We start from the raw sequence: 24,258 nt of genomic DNA, 5'->3' as shown, positions 1-24,258 counted from the left end.
ATTGTTAAATAAAAGCAGCTATGTTGACATCCACAGCTAAAAAGATGCCTCAAGCTATCATCTGGAAAAACACTATGTCACTGTGTGCTTCCTGTGTGCATGGCACGTGGCTTCCTTCCCATATCTTTTGTTCATTTATTTGTTTCATAATAACTATTTGAAGCTTTAGGAAAAAAACAAAAGAGCCTGTATATGACAATAGGAAAAAAAAATCTGTTCATGCATCTTGATCTGTAAATTACTGCTTAAAGGGAAAAAAGTTATATGCCAAATTCAACTCAATTCACTTCAACTCAAAATAACCAAATCATCCTAAATCAGATTTTTTCAGTGATACAGGATTAGTTAATCTTTATTCTGTTTCTAAACAACACAAGCACATTGTTTAATGCCTATTTCACATATAATTAACAAAGAGAACTTTTCAAGAAACAGGTTGATTAAACACTCACTTTTCAAGCAAAGAGTTAAAGCCCACATCTGAACAATATACAGCTTTGAGTGCAGCTTGAGTAGGAACAGCAGCTCAGTACTGAAAGCTTCCCATTCACATCATCACCTGTATTTTCTTCATAACATGTGCATATGTAGGCAGATGGGTTGGGCTGTTTCCAACAGCTGCCCTGTCATTTTAAAAATCTCCCTAAACAGCATGCAGATGTAAATAGCACTGGTTGATTTTCCTCTTTTACTTCCCTCCTTCCTGGTTGGCAGACACAACTTCTGCAGAGTCAAAACCAAGACCCCTCAGACAAGACCTGCTCTTCTCTTTCAAACAGGGCTGGGGAGTGAAGAAGCTTTTTAAGAATACCTTGTTAATTCCGTAGATGTGTGAAGAGGGCTTGACTTGACCTATACAAATCTGAAAGCCAGGGCCTGAAAACAACACTCTGCCTCCTCAGTGAGACGGTGACTTCAACAAATACCAGGTAAGACAACATACACCAATATTTAAGTAAGACAAAGCTAGCAGCCAGCTGCTATTTCAGACAGAAAATAAGAGCCACTGCTCTAACACTCTTGTATTGGGTTTGCATGGCCAGGTTTTGGTAGCAGTGGAGACTAAAAGAGTGCCTTTTGTGAGAAGCTGCCAGACACTTTCCCCGTGTGGCTGGGAAAGTGGCAAGGCCAATGACGGCCAGACCTGCTGCTGGCCAAGACCAAGCCAGTCTGAGAAGGTAGTAGTGCTCCATGATAACATATTTAAGAAGGAAAAGAAATTATTGTGAAAAAATAATTTGGCTCAAAGAAGAGATGAGTGAGAATATGTGAGAGGAACACTATGCAAACACCAAGGTCAGTGGAGAAGGAGAGGGAGGAGGTGCTCCTGGCACTGGAGCAGAGATTCCCCTGCGCTCTGTGGGGATGCAGAGATTCACCTGCAGCCCATGGAGCAGACTCACACCTGAGCAGGTGGAAGCCCAAAAGATAGTGTGACCCTGCTGGAAGTCTGTGCCGGAGTAGGCTCCTGGTAAGGACCCACAGACCCATGGAGAGAGGAGTCCATCCTGGAGCAGGTTTCCTGGTAAAACTTGTGACCCTGTGGGGGATCCATGCTGGATCAGGCTGTGCCTGAAGGACTGCACCCTGTGGAAGAGTGACCCATGCTGGAGCAGAACTTAAGTGCATGGGAAGGATTAACACTGGAGAAGTTCCTGGAGAACTGTCTCCCATGGGAGGGATCCCACGCTTGAGCAGGGGAAAGACTCTCCCTGAGCACCATCAGGAACAACCTGTGATGAACTGATCATAGCCACCATTCTCCATCTCCCTTTGCCACTGTAGGGGAGGAGGTAGACTCTGGGAAGGATGGAGGAGTGGGGAAAAGGTGCCTTTAAGCTTTGTTTTACTTCTCATTATTCTGCTCTAATTTTGAATGGTAATAAATTCAATTAATATCCCCAAGTCAACTCTGTTTTGCCCATGACAATATTTGGTGAGTGATTTCTTTCTATCCTTATTTCAACTCATGAACCTTTTGTTTTGTTTCCCTGTCCAGGGGTGGAAGGCAGTGATACAGTGGCTTTCATGGGTGCCTGGCATCCAGACAGGGTCAAACCACCATAAATTCCTCTGAAGTTTAGCCCTAGCAGTTTTTAAGAGGTAGTTGGCAGAAGAGCAGGTTACATGTCTGAAGCTGCTTTTTATGAAGAAAACTCATGTGCATGTAGTGTGATTAGAGAGGCTGAAGAAAACAGTCCCACCATACTACTACATTTTCCAAGAGGAAACATGCTGAACTTTGAGACGGTACGTAATTCAGGAAGAAGAGTAATAGAATGGGTATTGAAAGAATTTCCTGCCAAAGCACAAATATTATCAATATGTAAATCTTCACAGGAGGTACTTAATGCTTTTGATATTAAATACTCTGCCTATGCAAGTCTTTTCCTATTGCTGAATCCTCTTCAAAACTATTGTGAAGCTTTCCAGATGAGGCAATTATGTCAAGAATCCTCTGCCTAGATGGCATTTCTCAAGTGCATCCAAGTCTCATAAATTTCATTACAAGTTCACTTAGAAACTTCTCATGGTTTTCAATAAAGCCAGTTTTAAGCTCAGAAAGACTCCTCTAAGTACTTGTTATTTGTTAAACCACAACTCTGTTCATTACTGTTCTACTTTGTCAGCAGCAACACCCACCTCCATCATTCACAAATGTAACTTGACTGTTGCCCGTAATTCCCATGTTTCTTCTGCCATAAATTCCAAAAATTCAGCTACTTCTACAACCCATGTAAGTCATACCCTGAGCAACTAACTTGGCCCTGAATTAAATTTGCAATTATTTTAAGTCAAATGCTGTATTTGTTGAATTTTCTTTTTCGGAGTTCACTACAAGCTTTTCAGTGTCACTTAGATCTGCAAGAAAAGGCTTTTGGAAACCTCTGCCCATTTCGCCTGCTTCATCTGCAGAGAAAAAAAATCCTCAACCTAAAATCACAGCTTCATCAGTGTCTGTCCTAATTTCAAATCCATATACTATCCAACTAAACCACCATCTTTCAAGATATTTACAGCCAAATAAATAAATGGCTAAGAAGATACATCTTCTGTCTTCCTACATTTTAATCAGCAAGCAACCCAAAGTCACTAAAAATGTCCATCTCTCTGCCCTCCTCCTCCCATCTTCCCATGTGACCTCTGCCCACATCATCTAAATTCCACTTTGATGCCACTGGTCTTACAGTCTTGAATCAGACTGTAAATCCTTTTTGGGAGACCTCATACCTTACTATGAAGAAGAAATGGGCAAGATGATGTCCCAGTGCTAATCCTAAGAGGACCTTCAAGCATTACTGAAATACAATATAATTTGAACCTCACAAGTATACAAATCTTCACTGAATGCTATTTGCCAAACAGATCAGTGAAGTTTCTCCAATATAAAATATGGGGGTTTTGACATTGCAGATACTGTTTTACCTACCTATATGACAATAATGTTTTGTAAGAACTCTGACCAGGACAGTAACTCCTTTACAAAAAAAGTCATGAAGTCCAGGAAGTCTTAGGGTATCTGTATCTTATGTGAAATGTAAAGGGACAGAGAAATGTTTAGATTATGTCCTCTCATACTTTTATACAAACATGCACACAAACATATTTGAGAAAAAAGGATACTGACAATAAGAAAAAACTAATTAACAACACAACTCACTTTACCAAAACCAAAACCAATTAACAACACAACTCACTTTACCAAAACCATCGATATTTAACACATGTACCAAGCAGATGCATATCTTCTCTAGGTTCTCTCAAGAAAGAATTTACTAATCCTTTTATTATCAGCTTTAATTAGTTATGTGCTACAACCTCACTGCTCTTTTTCTGGCATGATAGCAATCACCCTTAAGTATGTACCAATCATATAAATTGATCTCTATCTCTTATGGTCGTTATTTTAGCAACAGGGTTCGCCCACACATATAATTAATTGGCAGGACTGGAATCTTGAAACTGCCTCAATTGACTTCTAGAAAAGTATGAAAAGTATGAATCAACTTTTAGCACTTCCTCCTATTTTTTTTTTCTTGCAAGGGAGGGTGAAGGGGAAGATCACAGAACCTCAGACAGCTGAGATGCTAAGATACATCAGAAGTAAACCCAGACACATGAAATCTCCCTGACCTCCCTATAATTTTTCAGAGTTGGGCTTCCTCCAGGAAAATTAAATTTATAATACTTCCCCTCCCCCCCATCCCCCCAGTTTTGTTTACTGGTGAATTTCTAGTTTCCAGAAGTCCTTTAAGTGATTATTTCCTACAAGGCTTAGCATTTCAAATTCTAAATGAACCATCAGAAAGATGATAAAGATGTGAAATCTTGTGAAAACTTTCTAACGGAGTGTAAAATCAAAGGCAAGCAATCTGTACAAACAAGCAACTCTGAAAACTTAGAACTGAGTCTGCAGTTAAAAATAAAACCTGATTCCATTTTTGATTCTTCCTAACAGAGATGGGATGATTTATAGATATTAAGACAGATACATCAGAAGATAGATGAAGCAGTATGTAGAAAAGCCTGGCCTAATTCGTATGCTTGTGATAGATGAAATAAGAGTTTTAAACAGACAGCTATGTTTTAGGTGTCAAACATTTCTTGACGTCTGTGGCAGTTGGCAGCTGCAAACATCCGACTGAAAGCCCCATCTGCTGCTTCACAGCTTCCAGTCGAGGATGTTTACAGTCGCTCACTGTCAACAGCAATACACATTCCTTGGCTGTTTATTTTATATTATTAACATGCAGAAGCCTCCAAGCAGGTTAGTTAAGATCTACTACAACTTCTGTTGCTGTGCTGCTGCCTGCAGATGTACACCGGACTATGTTTATAGTATTTACTAATGAAATCAAGTATAACTTCCAGAGGAACATTTGCAAACAGCCAGGCATATTTTCTATTCAAGCATTACACTTCTAATATTATGCTGCCAGTTTTATACCCAGTAAGAATTAAATAAAGATGTACAAAAAGAGCAACTTTCTTCCCCTGTTGTGTTTGTTTTTGTTCTCCAAGAGACTTGACCAATCCTGTCACATTCATATAAAAACCGCATGACTCTACAACAAAGTTCACTTATCAGCACAGAAACTAAAGATAGTAACTGGCACAAAAATAGAATCAAACCCTTCCTAAGGGTATTATTTCACTAAAGTGTCTGGGATGGCTTCCTTCCCCTCAGAAAAGTTGGTGCAAGGTAATTATACAATATTAGAAGTTAACTTATACAATATTTGCTTATAAATAAAACCATGGAAAAAAACCCCCACCCAGCCCACAGGGGACAGTGGGGAAGAAGGAAGAAGTTGTATAGCAAGCTCTCCTAAGGCTTCAATAAAGTTAAAGATTCCCACAAATTATCTGAGCTAACCAGTTGCTGCTACACTTCACATGGAGTTGGCAGAATGGCATTTCTCACCAAATGAAAAAGCCAAAAAGATTTGGCCTAACAGCATCTCAGTTGTACAGTTCTGCTGTTTGTTTTTTGTTCTATCTCCCATTTCCTTATTAAGTTAATGATGGGGAAAATTAAAGATTAATCACTCAACTATTTTTCTGAAGTCATATGAAACCACAGCAGGCAAGCAGTGTGATTATATCACTCTAATTAGAAGGTGTTTTTCCTTGAAACTTTTTTATCCCCAAAAGAAATTACCACACTGTAAACTGAGTAAGTTATGAAAAGACTGAAGTTGGAACACAGAAGTCTGTGGCATATTTACTCAAACTGATAAGTGTGAAGGATCTCTATAAATCACTTTCAAAACTCAGGCTTATATTTTCTATACTAAGGTTAAGAAAATTACTCTTTCAGGCAGCAGGTGAAAACAAGCAGAATTATGCTAGGGCTTTCCCTTTATTCAGTATAAACTTTGAGCTACTAAAGCTTCCTGGGCAATCACATTTTCTCAATGGGTCAAGTCACTAAGGAAACAAAGCAAACTTTATCAGTGCTGCACAACTCTACATTCCAGGAATTCCTAGCACATGGCATCTATATACCACATCAGAGCCACAGGATCCACTCACCCTCTCCTTAGGAGAGCAATCATAACAAGCTATGAAACTCTCAGTAAAGTCCCCAGTCTTACACAAAGTTGGCAATATCAGGAGGTAATGGCCTTTTCTGTGTGAGATCTACTGAAGAACAGGAGAAAACATATTTACTATAACAATATGTTGGAAAGAAAGGAAAAGAATTCCTCTCTTAACCAGTTCCATCTTACTTATCAAAAGCCAGCTAAGAAATACAATTAAATCACCATATAAAACAATATGCATAAATAGTAACAAAAATCAAAACAAAACTAAATTAAAAAAAGAAAAAACCCAAAACAAAAAACCCTCAAATGCAAAATACTGATTGCAGAATGGAATTATTTCAGCCTAATTACATCTACTCATCACACTAAAATTATCATTTCATTTGTAAATATACTGGCCTAATATCCACACCTTAAAGGGGGAAAATGTAAGAAGGCTATAAAATGGAATTAATTAGATTAAGTAAACTGTATCAGCCACCATATGCAATCTTACTCCATATATGGCTACCTTTCCATTTTAAAAACACAATTACAGATTGTGTACAGATTACACCTGTATCAAAGTCAAAAGAAGGTCAGCCTAAAACTGTGAGACACACAGTATGGACTGTTATGCAGGAGAAGGCAATGAGTTGTCTTTACCAGTCTGATATTTAATTTGTAAAGTATTCTTACAGAGGTGTTTAGTAAGAAAGTGCTCAAGACTCAAATAGCAATCAACAGGACTTGATACATGCTGATCTTGATAAGGTGAAATATACCTGAACAGGTAAAATACAGGCCAGACAAAAGGAACAACATTTGAACATTTCAATGCCTTCATGAATTTATAGCTCATGTCCCAGAAGGAGAAAGGGGCAAACTGGTAGCACTTAACCACTGTTCTGTAAATAGAAAAGCTTTCCACTGCTTTTCCTTCATTCCCCTGAAATTTCTAAGTCAGATGAATGGATTATTGATGACAAAGAAATAACTACAAAAACAAACAAACAAAGCAACTCAACCAAAACTTGCCAAGTGCTCCTAGAATTCAAAAACAGAGCCTGTACCTTTTTTGTTGCCTTCCATATAGACAAGGTGATAGGGCAACTCAGGCAGGTTAGTTTTTAATCATGTTTAATTAGTTTTTAATCATATCAGATTAACACTGGAATATCAACAGATGAAAATGCAAATTAAAAGCTACATAGAATCTGCAGAAGTTTCACTCATGGCAATTATTTCCTAAGTTGCTTTATAGTTTCCATTTTCAAATTTGCTTGTCAAAAACTTTAAGATTATCATTAAATATGGGAAAATATTATTCCTCCTCTTCCTGTCACTGACAGCACAGGAAGATTAAGCACACATTACTTATATGAACTCAAGTTCACAGCTGTTATGATACAGCATGAGTATCTCCAACTGTTGCAGATGAATCCAATTCTCTCAACTGCATCTGAGCTCTAAAATGCCTGAAGCAGCAGGCTCCCCCTGCACTAAGAAGGCAGTTGCAGACAAGCAGTTGAAATTATGCACCAAATGAGACACAAAACAGCCAAACATTTGGGAATGAGATGTCAAAGCTCTTGGTAAAATCATGAACAACATGTAGTGCCTAGTTTTCTTAAGCCTCTTCTCAAAATTCTCTCCTCAATGTCTAATCTTTAAAGACTTTAATCAGCTTCTAATCCACCCAAGTGAATGAATACTACAGTGCACCTCATTAGGAAAATATCTGGCAAAAAAAGCCCAAGAACTTACTTCTTGGATATCAGCTGATCCTACTTCAGTCCCCTTCATAAGAGATGCCCGCACCTCTGGGAAGAATTACATTCTTCGTCCGCCAAAGTCTGCTCCTCAGATTTCCAGGAATCTGTATCACATACATGAACAGAAATTATTGCAATTCCAGAAGTTCAGCAGTTCAGATTGCACAGTTCTTATTATTAGGACTGTCTGCAAGAAGTCAGGTAGCTTCTAACAACCATTATTAAAACTGTGTCCATTTCTGGTACCGTCATTTAAAACCCGGAATGTGTTTAAAGTGACACATTACTGCTGAATGCAGCTGTCTCTCAATTCATGTAGATAAAGGTTAACTGCTAAGCAGCATAAGTATTCAGAAACAACACTGAAGAATTTAAATTTCCCACCAGAGGTAGGCATAATGACTTCTCATTTATTATATTAAGAAATGTACAGATTACACAACCAAAACCAACCACATACTCAATCTCAGATTTAACATGATTTGAGAAAAGCACAATCCCTAGAGCCTTTAAGATGGAGAAGAATATATTCACACAATCATTCTAGAGGAAGAAGGACATAGAGAACTTCCTGAAGATGGATGAGCAAACAGATACACAAGACAGAACCACAATATTAGGCAAAACCCAAAGAAACAGAGATTGAGAAGAGCATAGAAAAAAAAAATAAGGAAAACCAAAGTATACCAACCTAAAGCAGAGGGAGAATACACATGACAGTTCTGAAATCTAAGTTACGAGCACACAACAAAAGCAAAAGAAGTGTGGGACGTATTAACTGAAATGTATATATGCAAAATATATTATTTATCAATTTGCACTCCTGACACCTGTACCTGAACCCATTCTGGATGTGCCACCTGAAACAAAGGTGCCTTTGATAATCACATCTCCACCAACCAGCTGCAGCAACAAGTGAAGGCTAAAGAGGAGTATGAGCACTATTTATGTTCTGCTATAGCATCAGTGAACAGTACAGTGTTGTTTACTCTTCTCCATTTCAGTGTCATGAGGGAATCACTGTGAAGCCTGTAAAACTTTAAGTACGAGCCACAAAAGGAAGATGCAATGTGTTTGACTGTTCTTTTGGTATCAGCTGGCAGAAGTGGGCGACACCCAGGTGGTTCAAAGCATTTCTCCCCCCTTGCTGGCAGAGCCAAGTGCCGTGCCAGCTGCTGTTCCACGAGCCTGCAGCATCCGGCCTGAAACTGCGCCTAACTATGCATTGCTGGGTCACCTCCCAGTGCAGAGCCACTCACTTTGTGGCTTCCCATGTCAGATAAATACAAAGACCATGCACTGGGTTAGCAAAAGAATAAAGAGCATATATTAGACCAGAAACCAGTCTCCAGTAGTAGTAACTTCTTATAGTTTTATGGAAGAAGCATTGTCCAAGGGAGCGTAAGGTAACAGATCCCAAGCTTAGCAAAGAACATTTACTTAGCTTTAACAGTGTGAACAAAATACCTACAGCATTTACAACTCATTCAGCTGCACTGTTCATTTTAAAGGCAAAATACAGCTGGAGTGATAAGCCTCTGCCACAGGGGACACATTACAGTTAGAGCACATACCTGAGATCCCTGCACAGAGGAGCAGACATATGTTGGGCTGACAAGAACTATGTTCAAACACAAAATTCTGCCCCAACACCCTCCAAGAAATTCTAGAATACTTTCATCCTGTATTTTGCAAACTGCCTCCTAACTCACATTTCTGATTTCCTTTATTTGGGACATGTAATTTGTGCTGAAGTCACACCCCTACTTTTCTCAAGAGTACAGCAGGGGCTTTAACTCCAGTCCAGCCCAGTGACTCACATCTCACAAGTTTACCCTCATATTTCCAATTTCAGGGTGAGTTTTTTAATGCAGGAATCATTTCTGCTTGCCTATAGGTAGGACGCTGCACCCATCCCAGACACCCTGCCAACACAGGGAAGGCCATTTTTTACTTGTCATCCCTCCTTTCCTCATTTAGAACTAAACCACAAAACTGGGACATAAAGTCTCTCAAAATAATTAGCACAATCATGTTAAAATGTTTGTCCTTCATCTCCCTAGATCTCCTAGATCAAAACAAATACAGACTCTGACCACAACACTACTGCACTGCTCCACAGTGAACTGCCCAAGCCCTAGATGTTGCAGAGGAGTCTGCAAGGCTTTAGCTTACACATCCTTACCCACAAGGTTGTGCAATGCATTGATTACTCTCATCCCAAAGGTACTTGAACATTACCAGAAATTAGTTCTAGATGAAAGAGAGCTACTGGGTACTACATGAAGCAAAACATCCACTAAAAGTGTGCAGAAAGCAACTTTATTAAGAACACCATGAAAAACATAACAGCAACATTTAAAGAACAAAACTAGAGTTCATGTGCAGCAAATGCACTAAACTTTGCACACATACCGACTGGGGCAATACACCTACTCAAGTCCCATTCTTCATTGATTTCCAACAGCCTCCCCTTTTCTTGGGTGTGACCAGGCTTATGAAACGAGGGAACAGAATGAGGCTGAACATCTGTAGTTAAACACTTGCTTGTTCCCACAGTTTGAAATTAAACATTCTGAGCTATCAGATAAAATGCTGACATCATACTGACAGGACCATGAACCTGAATCTTGTTAATGTTATCTCTCTCCTCATCACCGTGAAAAGGTCTTTCCTCCCAATTTTTCAGAAGCAGAAGTTACAAGAGACTAATAAGCACATGACAAAAAAAAAAAGTCCACCAAGTTAAAAGAGAGGCACAATTCAGTCCTACAAAGCAAGGAGAAAGCATTAGACTGACCAGTGAAGCACAAGAAGAGAGGGCTTACCAGCATAAATGCCCTAGCTATGATACTGGGGAAGCTCCAAAGTGCTCAAAAAACTACTGTACAGCAATCAATGCTGACGTGCCAAAGAATGCACACACTACAAAGTTCTGCAAGAGGAGAAGGCAGTGACCCTTTCTGGAACAGCTGAAATAGAGCTGAGAAAGAGAAATGACTGGTGGGAGGAGGGCACAAAGTGAAAAGAAACCCCTAATGATTAACTTCAGGCATTGGGAACTTAGAATTATCCTTCTTCCTCACCTTCACCCCAAAGTTTACAGTATAAGTCACAAAGAGTTACTCTAAATGTTGCCCCCACACAGCTTTCCACAGATGCAAACAGCTTGTATGGGTGCATTTTACTCCCAACAGCAGACATAACTGCCCAGAGATTACAGAAAAGGAGCAGAAAAAGAAACAGGACATATATGAAACCTTTTTCTATTAAAAAATCCCCACTTTTCTGATGGTCAATAGTGAGGAAAATCCCTGGTGGATAAATATAGATTTAGTAGTCAGCTAAAAATTAGAGCTATGAGTACATATCTTGACAGCTCCAAGAACAGCTCTCAGTTGCTTAGACTCAGAGAAAGTTTATAATCAACTTGCTGCAAAAGCTTTAATTTAGAACATGTGTCACTAAGGAAAAACACTGAAGCAAGACCTGAGTTTATTTTTCAAAAGTCTTAACAACTAATCCCCTTGGGATTATGTCAGGCATGTCACATTAGGATGGCTTGGGCTCACCTTGACCAGTGAGTATGTTAAAATGCAACCGAACCTGTCTATGTATGCACTCTAAAACATGCTTCTAAAATTGCAAATGGTTACAGAGGAAAAGCATCTGTGGATCTAATACTGATCAAGAACATATTATCATGTGTTTTATTTAACATGAAGTGTCATAGACAGAAGCAGTCTTACAGAATAATATAAAACTTATTTTCTACACATCTCAATATAAAAGAGAAGGGGAAACTTTCCTGCAGAAAAATCAATTTGCTGTGGTAGGCTGCTATTGTAAAAGATATATTTATACAGTACAAGTTTTTGGTGCAAAGGATTACATATGCAAATGGTTGAGTTAATAAACTGGAGTCGAGAATGAGCTTTTCCTGTTCCTGTTAATTTATGGCCCAGCGCTACATTCCTTTCACGCAATGCCATAATCTTCAGAGACTGACTTCACATTATCCTCCTCAGAGTAATCTAGGAATGCAGATAGAAAGAACATCAACCACCACCTTCATAACTCTCTCCCTCTTAACCCTCGAGGGTTTAGGTGCCTGATAAAGTTTCAGATATTATTAAAACTTTAAACATCTGTTCTTGGCTGCCACTACCCTCCAAGCACACAGCTTCCTGCCAGTGGGTACTTGTACCAACACTGAAGCCTTCATAACACTGACTGAACTAATACTGCACGTCCAAACCACCACGTGGCTCTCAAATCCCCTGCTCACCCTGCTACTCCTCAACTGCTGAAGTGCAATAATGTGAAACTTCCAGATCTGTCCTTTATCCCAAGAATAAAATAAGGAGTTTGGGAATACACCAGTTGCATCAGAAACCTTTCTGTACAATACAAACACTAGGACAAGAGATCAGGTTTAAATCCCCCTCTAGGCCTGTCTCAGCCACAACTCAAAACTTGGCTTTCACTCCCCCACTTGAAGGCCTGTGCCCATGTGGTGATGCCATCCATGCTGTGACCACTGCTTTCAACAGGAGAAGCTCAGTCCAGGAGCTTCTGTTACCCAGGAGAGCCACCACATTCAAATCACTCCCACAAATCAGTAAGATGACCCCTTTAGAAAAGGGGACCCTGCTCAAGCATCTCATTCCAGGGCAGTGTTTGCAACTGCAAATAACAAATGGATTGACACCTTCACCTAGCTAGACCCTTAAGACTTAAGCCTCTATAAAAGCTAAGCTGAAGAGCAGATCTCTCTCTACATGTCCTGCTGGTCCCTGAGGCTCTGACTGATGTCCTCTGAGGTGACAGAGGGCACCTTGCATGGCCTTTTCCTGCAAGTCTCACAGACACAGTGGGTGCCAACTCTGGGCTACGGGCATCAGGGCAGCTGCAGGTTAGGCATCTGCACACTTCAGCCCTTAAGCTACCCTGGATATTTTTCCTCCTCCTTTTGTCAACTGTACAGAAAGTACAGACATGCCCTTGGCGCATTTATCTTCACTCAGCTTTCCAAAGAATCAGTAAAATGAATCACGTGTGGTACTTGTATCTATTCTACTAAAATAAACAAAACTCAACCACAGGATCACTTTTTAGTATTCAAAGCACTTGAGTGCTGGTGGACACAGCCCTGACAAAAATACTTGCTCAGATGACAATCTCTCCCTCTGTGGGCTTTAACAGCTCCTACCAACACAATGTCAGGGCAGCTATGCAGCTCCATCCAAATGCACCTTGAACATCACACCTGTTCACAGTTCAGGGAAGGGGATTCTAGTACAAAAGCAGCATTGACAAAATAGCTTAGAAAACTACAACAGCAATGCCAGGTCTCTAACTTTGTAAGTAGATTTATGACTAAGAGCTATTAATTAGTTTTCAATAGTAACAGCAAAGAGCTAATGATGTATTAGGAATCACTGACACTGCATTTAACATTTAGTATTTCCCTCATTTCTCACAAGGCAACAGACAGACTTACAAATTCATTATATGACACAAGAGGTCTCAACACACAAAAACTATTAGCCTCATTGGGAAATCTATCCAGAAAGTGAACCCAGTAAAAAGTAATATTTACCCAGATCTTTTGACAGTGAGCTCATAAGTAATCCATCCATTCCCTGTATCTGCATGAGTCTGAGTTACAACAAAGCTATGGACAACAGCCATAAAAGGTTAGCATGCATATTAACATGGGTATATTAGGTTTGACTTTAAGACCCAAGTTTTTGAGGGGGAGAGGGGAGTTATCTTCTGCAATCAACCTTTTTAAACTCAGCCTTCTCCATTCAAACAGCCGGCATATAGAAGAGCTTAAAACACAAAAAGCAAAGTGACCTATTGTGTTTTGACTCAAAGCAGATACAGAAGTAACCTTCAAGGTTACCTTGCCCTATGTGCGGCCTCAGGAAGGAAAAAACCACAGTTTCAGCAAAGGAATTTCTTGCCTGGCTGGAGGCCACACCCGCCACAACAACTGATGGCAGGAAAGCATTTGGATTCACAACTTTACCCGTAGCACCCAGCCGGAGGCAAAGCAAAACTTTCTCATTTTCAGAGAAGAAAAGAAACTCTTACTCAATAAGTAGCAATTATGCTGCAGAATTTATATGCTGAGCACGGCTGAATGTACGAGCACCAGATCAGTCAACCATAGTTTTAGTGCTTTGAGTATGATTAACAGAATGAACTTTCAAAGGTCAATTAAATGTCAACACATTTTAAAGAGATATTCTTCTTAAGCTGGGGCAATGTGTAACAGTACCTTCCAGAGCTTCTGTGCACTTTCACCTTAAAATTTTACTCATCTTATACTTACATGTGCAGATATAAAGATGATAACTAATTAACCTTTGATAGAAAATAATGGCTATTTATGCTCCTGGCATTTCTATCACTAAGCTGTCTTCATTACTTGTGTCTAAGCAAGTACACAGAGACACTTGCCCCAAAATTTCATTTCAATTGTTCGAGGTGTGAGCAAAGTCAGAAGGAGCAAGAACAGTTTGAAAGTCTAATAACTTACTAAATGAAAATGAGAAAAGGCTTTTGATATGCAATTGAGCTGCCTCGATGTGAATCTGGGGGAGGATAGGGGGGACGGGACCGTAACTGAATCAACTATGAACGCATTAGTCATGACTTTAGGCAGCCCAGTGATTTATCTCTTCATCTCTACACATTTCTGAAAATTCAAACTTCTGCTAACTAGCTCAAGACATCTTAAAACAAACGCCGAAAAGCTGAACGCTTAGTACGATTCATTTAAGTTACCCCTCAAACCGGATGCTCAAATCATTAGTTCGTTTAAAAGTTTTTTAAAAAAAGGAAAAAAACAACAAAGTCTCCATCTAAGTACAAAGTAAAAGAATTAAAATCCCGACCAAGGCCTCTCAACAGTACCATAATCATTCTGACATGAGCAATAATTATTCAGGACCAGAGCTAAAGAATAATTTGAGAGTTGAGAAAAACCAGCAGAGAGCCGCACTCTGTGCAGACGCCAGGAGAAAATGGGTTGGAGAGTTTTTATTCACAAGGACAGCGGTCCCGGCACCTCTCCACAGGTAGGGTTGTAACTCCACGCCATTTAGGATGAGTTTATTCGGAGACTCCCGCTCCGACCCTGACAGTCCCGCCAGGTTTTGGGCCAGGTGCCGCGGGGTAGCGCACGGCGACGGCTCTCCCCCGACAGGGAGACAACCAGGGCGGACAACCCTCCAAGTTCCTAAAAAGTTTCCAGAGTCGGGGGCTGCCTGAGCCCCACGGGCTCCGCGGGGCCCGCCGGGCACAGCCGCCCGTCCTGCCGCACCTGCGGCCCCGGCCGGAGCGCCGGGAGCTGCGGGCGGAGCGGGAGCGCGGCCCGGCCCGCAGGTGTCCCGGGACCCCCGCCCGCTCCTTACCTGGACGGATCCCGCACAACTTTCCCACTCTGAGTGAAACTTGCGGCAGACAGCGGACCCGCTCCCGACGGCCACCTCCAATCCAATCCAGTCCAGTTCAGCCCAGCCCGTCCCGTTCCGTTCCGCCCCAGCCCCCCGCCAGCCCGGCCACAAGGGCGGGGAAAGGGGGCGGAGGGAAGCGAACCCGCCCCGCGGCGGGCATTGTACGCCCCCGGAGCGGTTGAGGCGGCGTAAGCTCCTCCTCCCCTCGCCATGTTCTTTGTCTCTCCGGCTTTTCCCGGCCGTTCCCGGTGACGCCGCGGCCGCCCCGGCGGGGCCGGCGGAGCGAAGCGGGGCCGCCCCGGCCGCAGGTGACCGAGCGGCCGCCCCCGCCCCAGCACCGCCCCCCCGCCGGAGGGGATCCCGGCCCGCTCCGCCAATCGGCTCGGGGCAGGGGGCGCCTCGGCCAATGGGGCGCCGGGGAGCGCGGAGAGACCCGCGCGGAGAGTCCCGCGCGGAGCCAATGGGGCGGTGCAGCGAGCGGGCCCGCCTCCCCCGCGCGGCGCGCGGCGCGTGGCGGCCGGCGGGGGCAGCACGCGGGGCTCGGACTGGGCTGCGCGGCCCTGAGGGCCCCGGCGGCACGGCTCGGCACCGCACGGCTTGGTACTGCACGGCACGGCTCGGCACCGCACGGCACGGCTCGGCACCGCACGGCACGGCTCGGCACCGCACGGCTTGGTACTGCACGGCACGGCTCGGCACCGCACGGCACGGCTCGGCAAGGCACGCCGCGGCTCGGCTCGGCACGGCACGGCACGGCCTGTCCTGTCCTGTCCTGCCTCGCCTGCCTGCCCGCAGGCTGGTTCGGAGAAGCGGTAGGGGTGGAAGGGAAAAAGCACTTGAGAAGAAGCTGAGTGACGTCCCCAGCTGGGGTCCGGAGAGAGGAGATAATGGAGACCAAAAGCCTCCCTTGAGTCGTCCTTACGTCAGTTTTGGATTGCAGGGAACACCAACTCCATTATATACCCAAGAAGTGAGCAGAAGGAATAGTATTGATAACTCAGAGGTGAAAACCGCCACCTTGGGGTCTCAGTGTCTCACCAAGGCTGTCACGGAATTACCGCAGTTTGAGATCACCCATTCCGGCCGTCCCCACCTGATACTGCCGCTGTAACCCTCAACCACACACCCTAACCCTAAACCACACACCCTAACATTCAACCACCCAGCCACCCAGCGGCACAACCAGGCGCTTCTTGAGCACCTCCAAGGATGGAGACTCCATTCCCTGAGCAGCTATTCCAGCGCCTGACCACCCTAATAGTGAAAAATCTTTTTCTGTTATTTAATCTGAATTTCCCCTGTCTCACCTTATGGCCACTTCCTCCAGCATCTCACCAACACGTGTAACAGCTTTCTGTGAAATCATGTACCAAATGCTGACTGAGGTCTGGCCATGCTGAATCTTCTGCCTTCTCTTTATTCAGGAACCTTCCTCTGCTCACAGAGGGTTCTGGGTTTGCTTCACAAAACATACCTTTGGTAAAGTCCTGTTGCGTTTTATCCCACTTTCCCCTTGCACCTATTTAATTGTAGTTCTCCTTTCATATTTGCTCTCAATCCTTAGTGACTAATGGCAAGGAGTCTGCAGTTGTTGGTGCTGATCATGAGTGCTGGCAGTAAAAGCTCACTGGTGGGTACCCCATGTGGGCTTCCTCCTTTTGCCCTTTGATTGCCATGTAGGAGTCCCACGCCATAGATATGACAGTAATAGAGGCTAATTCCTGCTTGTATGCCAGCCACTGTGTCTTGTGGCCATTGAAGACTCATCAATATTATGATTAACAAAAATAGATTTGGCTAACTGGGATTTTTCTCCGGTACATGGCATGTAGGTCCTGCTTTCTCAGCCTTTAGTCTTGAGAGATGAAGATCAATGTGCAAGCACCCCTTCTGTGCATCTCAAAACAGAGCCCGGGCTTAGATTTTTTTTTTTTTTTTGCTACATTTCAGTTTCTCAATTAAGATCTGATCTGTTGATCTGATTTGGTACTTTTCTGGTGTCTGCAGATTTTAGCACAGAGGTTCAGGTGTTATTACTGTTTACAAGCCTTGCATTTCCATCAGAGCCAGGGGCAGAGCCTTGCCATGCCATTCTGTTACAAATGTCTCATCAAGGATAAACCTGCCCCCAACAACGCACAGCTCAAGTTGGACAAGGTGTAAGGGATGCTGAAGGACCAATGACATCTAGTATTTTTGCTGGAATAATTACCTCAGGATTAAACCAAATCTCAGCAGTGGAACAGGGCAAAAACTTTGGAATCACTCATATCCACAGTGCACAAATCCTTCCTGCAAAAGCCCAGCTTAACAAAATGTGGGTGAAGTAAGACACTGGTCACAGCAGATACATAGTGATTTGCATTGCCTTTATGCTCTACCTCTGACTGATCCAGGGTAATCAGCCATGTTCTTCATAAACAGTTTCAAATGGGAGAAAAATTATCCTAAGCCACTTTTACAGGGCAAGAGGGTTATGTCAGTGTCATATCTCACTACTGCCGTGGACTAAGGGCAGGCATGGGCACTGCTGCTTGGCTGACATCTGGTAACCCCATCAGAGGTGAACTCTCACCAGCCTTTAACACCCAGATCAATTAGATCAATTAGATCAATTAGAAGGCTAGGTTAGCCCAGTCTTGCTGGGCTAACAGCCCTGAGTATTACTGGTTTACACTTAAAGTAGATTGGTAAACAAAATTCAGCCATATATTTAAGATGTGCAGGCCCATGTTTATTACCTTTTTTCACTCACGGCTTATTAATGTAATATCTGTGAGTGAAAGCTATTAGACCACCAAATGAAATGTTCTTTGAGATAGAAAAGAATTGTGTCTACTTTGTAAGGGGCATGTCTCTCACAAACATGGTAAGTCAATGGTGCTCTTGTAGTGATTAATGCAGAAGCCAATCAGAGTTCTTGGGGTGGAGGGGGTTGGGGTTTTTTAATTACCAAGATAACCACCTCATCAAATCCATTGCTCAAAGACAAAACAACTGTGTTTTACTCACTTTCTCTGCTGTAGTGAGATGAAAAAGTGGTGATATGTTCTCCCCAGAGGTCATCATAGATACAAATAAGGTTGAGGATCTCATATATACACACAGAGACTGGTGGACAAAGCCCAGGGTTTATTGTACTGTCAGAGAAACTGAACAGAAGGGAAGGAGGAGATTAAACAAGGCATTTGGAAAGAAGAGGTACCTACCCTAACATGGCATCTGATTTGCAGTGGAGCTGCTGGATAGGAGGCTGGAAGGAAGAAAAAGCACATTTAATTTTATTTTTTAATGAAGGACAAACGCACTGCAACATTATGGGCAAAACCAGTAATATCTTCTTGCCTCTTCTGATCCAAACACAAAAAATGTGCCTAACATACCTTTTGAACCAATATTCATGGTCTCACATATTATTTACACCAGAAAACCAAGTCAAGGGTAGAGTTGGGAGCAGTAGTGACAAAGTTCTGCTTCCTTAAGGAAGAACATACCTTTTCCAGTATTTGTTCAGTACTCCTAGCATTCTTCCAGTCTATTTTCTATCAGAAGACTGATTCCTCATGTTTCGCTCAGTCAACATACTCCACCCTTCCCTTGCAGCTCTGACTTGTCTCTACCTCTTATCTAGCTTTTCCCAGTCACAAACAAACAACACATTCTGGCTGATGTTTTGTTTCTGTGTAGCATGGCCTATGTAATCTGAGGTTTTGAGTGAAATTAATATTACACCATTTTTCTTACTCTAAAAATACTTGTACTAAAAAAGTGATGAAGCTAGGCACCCCTCCAAGCAACACATTTCAGCAGTACAAAATTATTTTCTGCATAGTCCAACTTTCAGAAGAGCTCTTGGTTTTATAATGTCTAGCACAAGAGGATTTGATGTGGGTTGCTCATAGATACAACCATAATGAATCTGCCTAATGAATAATAATAAGACTGGGCAGTTCTGCCACTTCATTTCTGACTGCAACAGTAAGTCAAAAAATACACTGTTCCAAAATTCATTTTCTTCCTCATTGTAAGAAGGTTTTTCATCTGCAGGAGATGTAATGTGAATATATAACATTTGGATCAGAGAGGTTACATCTTTGCCCTCCACTATTGTCTTCAGTGCTGGAACACAGCAATGGGTTTCTTTGAAAGCACAGCAGACAGCTTTTTAAAGTGGCCTCTGTGGTAAAGAGGACAGTAGCAGATGTCCAATTCAGTACTTCTGTCATGCACTTGGTGAGATACAATTAGGGAGAGGCATGTAGTCTTTAACCTTCAAAACACAGGATCAGAGTAACTGGAATATTGTCTTGCACCTGAATTTCAAAGTTAAATTTACACAGATTAGAAAGTACTTAGAAAATAATATTTTACAATTTAAACAAAGGTGATTTTTAGACTTGAGATCTCAGCTATAAAAGATATTAATCTGGACTCATAAGGTTCAATTTAGTGCCTCACAAAGATGCACATGATATATATCCCTCCTATTACCAGTTACTCTCCTCTCTCTCCATAATTATTAATACCACAGTTTACCTCAATATAGCATAGTAGAAGAGGCATATGCTAACAAAAAATACCTGAGTTCCCTAAGAAAATGACTAGATGTGTCAGCAGATGACACATATGCTTGTCATTTCTGGTGACCTTCATGGGACAATGCAATAGTTAATTCCAGAGAAATGCGGTGGTTGAAGTAAAATAAAATAAAATAAAATAAAATAAAATAAAATAAAATAAAATAAAATAAAATAAAATAAAATAAAATGAAATGAAATGAAATGAAATGAAATAAAATAAAATAATAAAATACCGTGGCCAATTTTCAAAAGATGCAGAAGCTCTATCTTTTTTACAAGCCTTGTTAACAAACCATTTGCAACTTACATTTGAAACAACAAAACCCTAAAGAATAACGAGCAAATCAAAGTACAGATATGTGCCACAGAGCTTCCATGCATGTGTTTGCTTCACAGTAGGTGGTGTCCCAGCTCTTCTTTTACCCTAACCTAGTAGCTTTGGAAGATTGCAGGGATTTTTCCAGTAGCTGTTTTGAATTGTGTTCTGCTACTGTCTGATAGCATCACTAGCTGAAACCTTAGCCATGAAGTCAAAGTGAAGCCAGGCATGAGAAAAATCTTTAGTACTGAAGGCCAACAATAAGGGCAACGTGACTTTGAATCTTTGTTTAAAGAACAAAGGGCCTGGTTTCGCCCTTCTGGTATCAAAGGAATTTTCTCCTTAAGCTGTCTTGCTAAAGACAACAGGACTATTTAGTTAGTTACTTGATATTAGCAAAAAGCAAAAAAAAAGTCTAGTAGTTAGAGGGAAACAATTACAATTATAAATATTTCTAACAAATGTCTTTGGAGACAAAAAACCAGTTCTCCTGGTACAAGACATTACATAATTATTTAAATTTAAAGCAATTTATATTTGTAATATTGTAAGAGAACAGTAAATGTCCGTAGCTCTTCACATCTTCCACCAGGAATAGACCAGAAATTATGAAATGTATAATTCCGTAACAAATTAAAATTTGGAGTAGGGGTGAATACCTCTAGAAACAAGAGAGGGGAGAACATGAAATACTGTATTGGAGGAGTTACGAGTTACTCATTTTGGACAGTTCTGTGGTGGTAAATGTGTGTAACATGAACAGACACACTGTGCATGAGTTTGTCAGGATCAGGGCCCTGTGTACATTGGGGAGATGCCATCAAACAGCATGAACTAACAATTTTGGTTTGCGAGACAAGCTGCTACTATCATATGAGTTTCTCAAGGCTCCTCTTCTCTAGCAGAATGTGTGGGACAAGAAAGCAAAGTAATTAATCCATATTCTTTGCTTTTTTTCTGAGATAATTTTTCTCATTGGCTAGAAGTCTTTTTTTTTCCCTCAAAAGATACTTTCAAGCTTCAGGCTTTCTGTGCTGTTCACTAAACCATTTGTACAATAACACAGTATAAGGAGCAAACAAGTAATGCCAAATATTTTATCACATTGTTACTTTGGTAATATTAAATCATAGAACATGTCATTAATGATTCATTCATGGTAAATTACAAAAAAAAGTAAACATCAGCATTTTTATTAAAAGTGTAGCTGGTGGAGTGTAGTTAAAGGTACAAAGAATTAAGAGCATAACTGTGATTCTTACATTAAAACGAGTGTTTGATTGGGTGGCTTTCTTTTAATATAGCTTTTAAGTTTCTTTGAAAATTAGAGGAGGAAACCCCCAAAGCATCATGGCATTGGCACACTAGGGCTGAAATGTTTAGGCTACCCACAGAAATCACACTTGCTTGAAGCAGCATTTGTTTGGTTTTAACAGTAGCTTATTCTTGGTAGGAGGACCAGCATAAGAACAGGTCTGCTCAGTGGGTTTCAGCAGTAATGGCAGCCACAGAGGATCCAGGGAACTTGGCTATCACTCCAGAACCTGCCACACTGTTTTCAGGTGACAGCTCTTCCATCTGTTCCTCTCAAGGGTGATCCATTGATCAACAGTGCTTCCCTAATCACCTGCCCCTGCCAGCTGCCCCAAATCTACCTCATTCCTTCAATTTATTTTCATTTTGTAAAGCTCTTGGAGATCTGCGGATGCAAAACAATGCTGGACAGTCAGGTGTTTTTCCCAAACACTGCCTGTGAAACAGATTGGAACAAAGGAAGAATGAACCAGAAATAGGGACAAATCTGCCTGATCAAGTGACAAGCACTGGGAACAAGTGAAACCACAGATAGGAGATCATATCCTCCCTGTTACACCTGTAGAATAGGTAACAAACCAGTTTTTCAGGTCTTGGTAGTTGCAATAGTAGAGATGCTGAATTTCTGTGTGTCCTTCAGCTGTCTGCAACAGCAAATAGATTTTGTGAGTGATTGCATGTGTCCAAGCTAATCAGGAAATTTCTGGAGCACACTGTTGCTTCCTGCAGAGATGCTTTTTAATTTAGTCCTGGTACCTGATGGCTCTCAAACACTAAAGGGCCTAGAGATCCATCCTGAAGAGGCAAGGTTGTGTGTGTGTGCTGAGAGAAAGGCTACAACTGGTGTTAGGTGAAAGAGCCCTTTCATTTGAGCTGTGTGTCTGTCCAGACCTGCTCATCCCGCCCTCATCTTCGCATCCTACCCTCACCTCCACATCTCACCCTGCTTCTGCATTCTGCCCTCATCTCTGCATCCCACCCTTGTCTCTGCATCCTGCCCTCATTCTCAGCCACTCAACTTTTCATTTTGCTGGGCATTTCACCTGGAACAGCTCCAGAATGATGTGCTTGATTCTCATTATTGCTATAATCGTTTCATTGCAAGTTTCAAAAGTGCACTAAACTGACAGCTCTGTTGTGCTGGAATAGCTGGAAAATTGCTGTACTAAGGCATATAGCACTGCCTTAGCTTGCACTGCCATCTCCCAGAAGCCAGTTTTGTTAAAACACACAACTCAAAAACTGAAGTCTAGTAACATCATAGTACATATAATTTGAATAAAATCTGCATTTTTTCCATCAGATGAATGATTTAATACATTGTTTTTATTCAGCAAGGTTGCAAATGAGCTGCTGTAGCAGTAACTTAATTATGGCAGGCTCTGACCACCAGACAGTGCTTTTTATAGCAGGTCATTGCTGTCTTCAGTATTTGAGACAAATACTGGATTCACTGGGAGATCTTTCACCAGAAGGATAATATACTGAAAAGCAGCTCTGTCAAAGTGACTTTGCTGCTAAACATTTTGTAGTAGTCACAGAATCTGAAATCTGATTTATTAATTAAATATTATCAGCACATGCTCTAAAGAAACCAGCATGGCTGAACTCTGCCCTTCTTAAGTGAGATTAAAGGACATGACAAAAGTTTCTAATAGTATGCCTCAGCCCACATTTCCTGTAAAGAATATAACTTATTTCTCAAAATATGTTGAATATATTTTCTTTATATCTTGGTTTATTATGACCCATGGCAGTAATCTAAAACTGAAACATTCAAAAACTAAGTGAAAAAGAAAAACTGGATTACACAGGAGGAGCTGGCAGATCCTGACTGTATTATTCTCCTTCAAAGAAACAGAAAGGTGTTTGGCCAGATTTTCTCCAAAAGGGACAAAAACTTTGAAAGAATCTTTGCTTAAACATTCATTGAGTAATTTTTCAACTAAATTTATCGAGCTAAATGACATATTGAAAGAAATAGAGCATGTCTTAACATGAACAAAGGAATAAAGAAAACCCTATTAATTAATGTAGCTGAGAGTATCATCCTATGACATTACTATGGGATTGCTGTAAATAGTGCCTGGTCCCACAGCATGAGACAAACATCTTGCAGTCTGCTCTGTGTTGGGTAATTACAATGCACTGAGCCTGTATGTTCAAATTTGTCCTTGATAGGAAAACAATTCCCTGAGCCCCAGCAGGTTACTCTGTAACCAGACATAGGCAGCTTGGTGCCAGTCTCCCCCAGGCCCCAGGCACAGTTCTCCTGTCTTTCACTTTTTTTGCTGCTGTTCTGTTTTTGCACCAGTCTGTGCTCCTTCCTGTAATCCGGGGTGGTTAATGTGCAGCGCTGCTTCCCCACTGGCAGACTTCTAGCCTTTGAATTTCATTTGAATTCTTCATGTGCTGGCAGCAAGACACGTGGATAGTGGTGGGCTGGTGCTGTCTGAGGGAGGGAAAGTGTTGGCCAAAGCTGTTTTTTTCCCTTTGCTGGTCTGCACCTCTCTAAACCCCCAGCCTGGCCAGAGAGACATCCTCCAGTGTGGAGCAGGCTGGAGGGACCTCTGCTCTGCTGTGACTCAGCCAGGAGGGGAGCACCCTTCCTGTGTGCTGTGTTCTCCCAGGGCTCCCAGGAACCCTGTGCCCACTACAACTTCACCGTGCCCACCTTCATCCCAGAATCTCACTGTGACTTTCCAGTTTCACAGAGACAGCCACAGTCCTTAACCCCTGGCCAAGGTGACAGTAGTTTGGAAAGCACTGCCC

The 24,258-nt window shown here is 41.7% G+C and overlaps 1 long non-coding RNA gene across 1 annotated transcript in view; it reads right to left on the bottom strand.

Annotated features, from left to right (window-relative positions):
• Positions 1-15,344, bottom strand: part of LOC136554990 (uncharacterized) — a 37,101-nt gene extending 21,757 nt beyond the window's left edge. The window contains exons 1-2 of the long non-coding RNA XR_010783405.1: positions 15,232-15,344; positions 7,797-7,908 (exon numbers count right to left, since the gene is read on the bottom strand). This is a non-coding gene — a long non-coding RNA (uncharacterized lncRNA). The remainder of the gene's footprint in view (positions 1-7,796; positions 7,909-15,231) is intronic.
• Between the last annotated feature and the right edge of the window lie 8,914 nt (positions 15,345-24,258).

The sequence above is a fragment of the Molothrus aeneus genome, chromosome 3 (assembly GCF_037042795.1).
Source record: "Molothrus aeneus isolate 106 chromosome 3, BPBGC_Maene_1.0, whole genome shotgun sequence".
Lineage (NCBI taxonomy): Eukaryota > Metazoa > Chordata > Aves > Passeriformes > Icteridae > Molothrus > Molothrus aeneus.
This window is presented reverse-complemented; position numbering and strand designations above follow the sequence as displayed.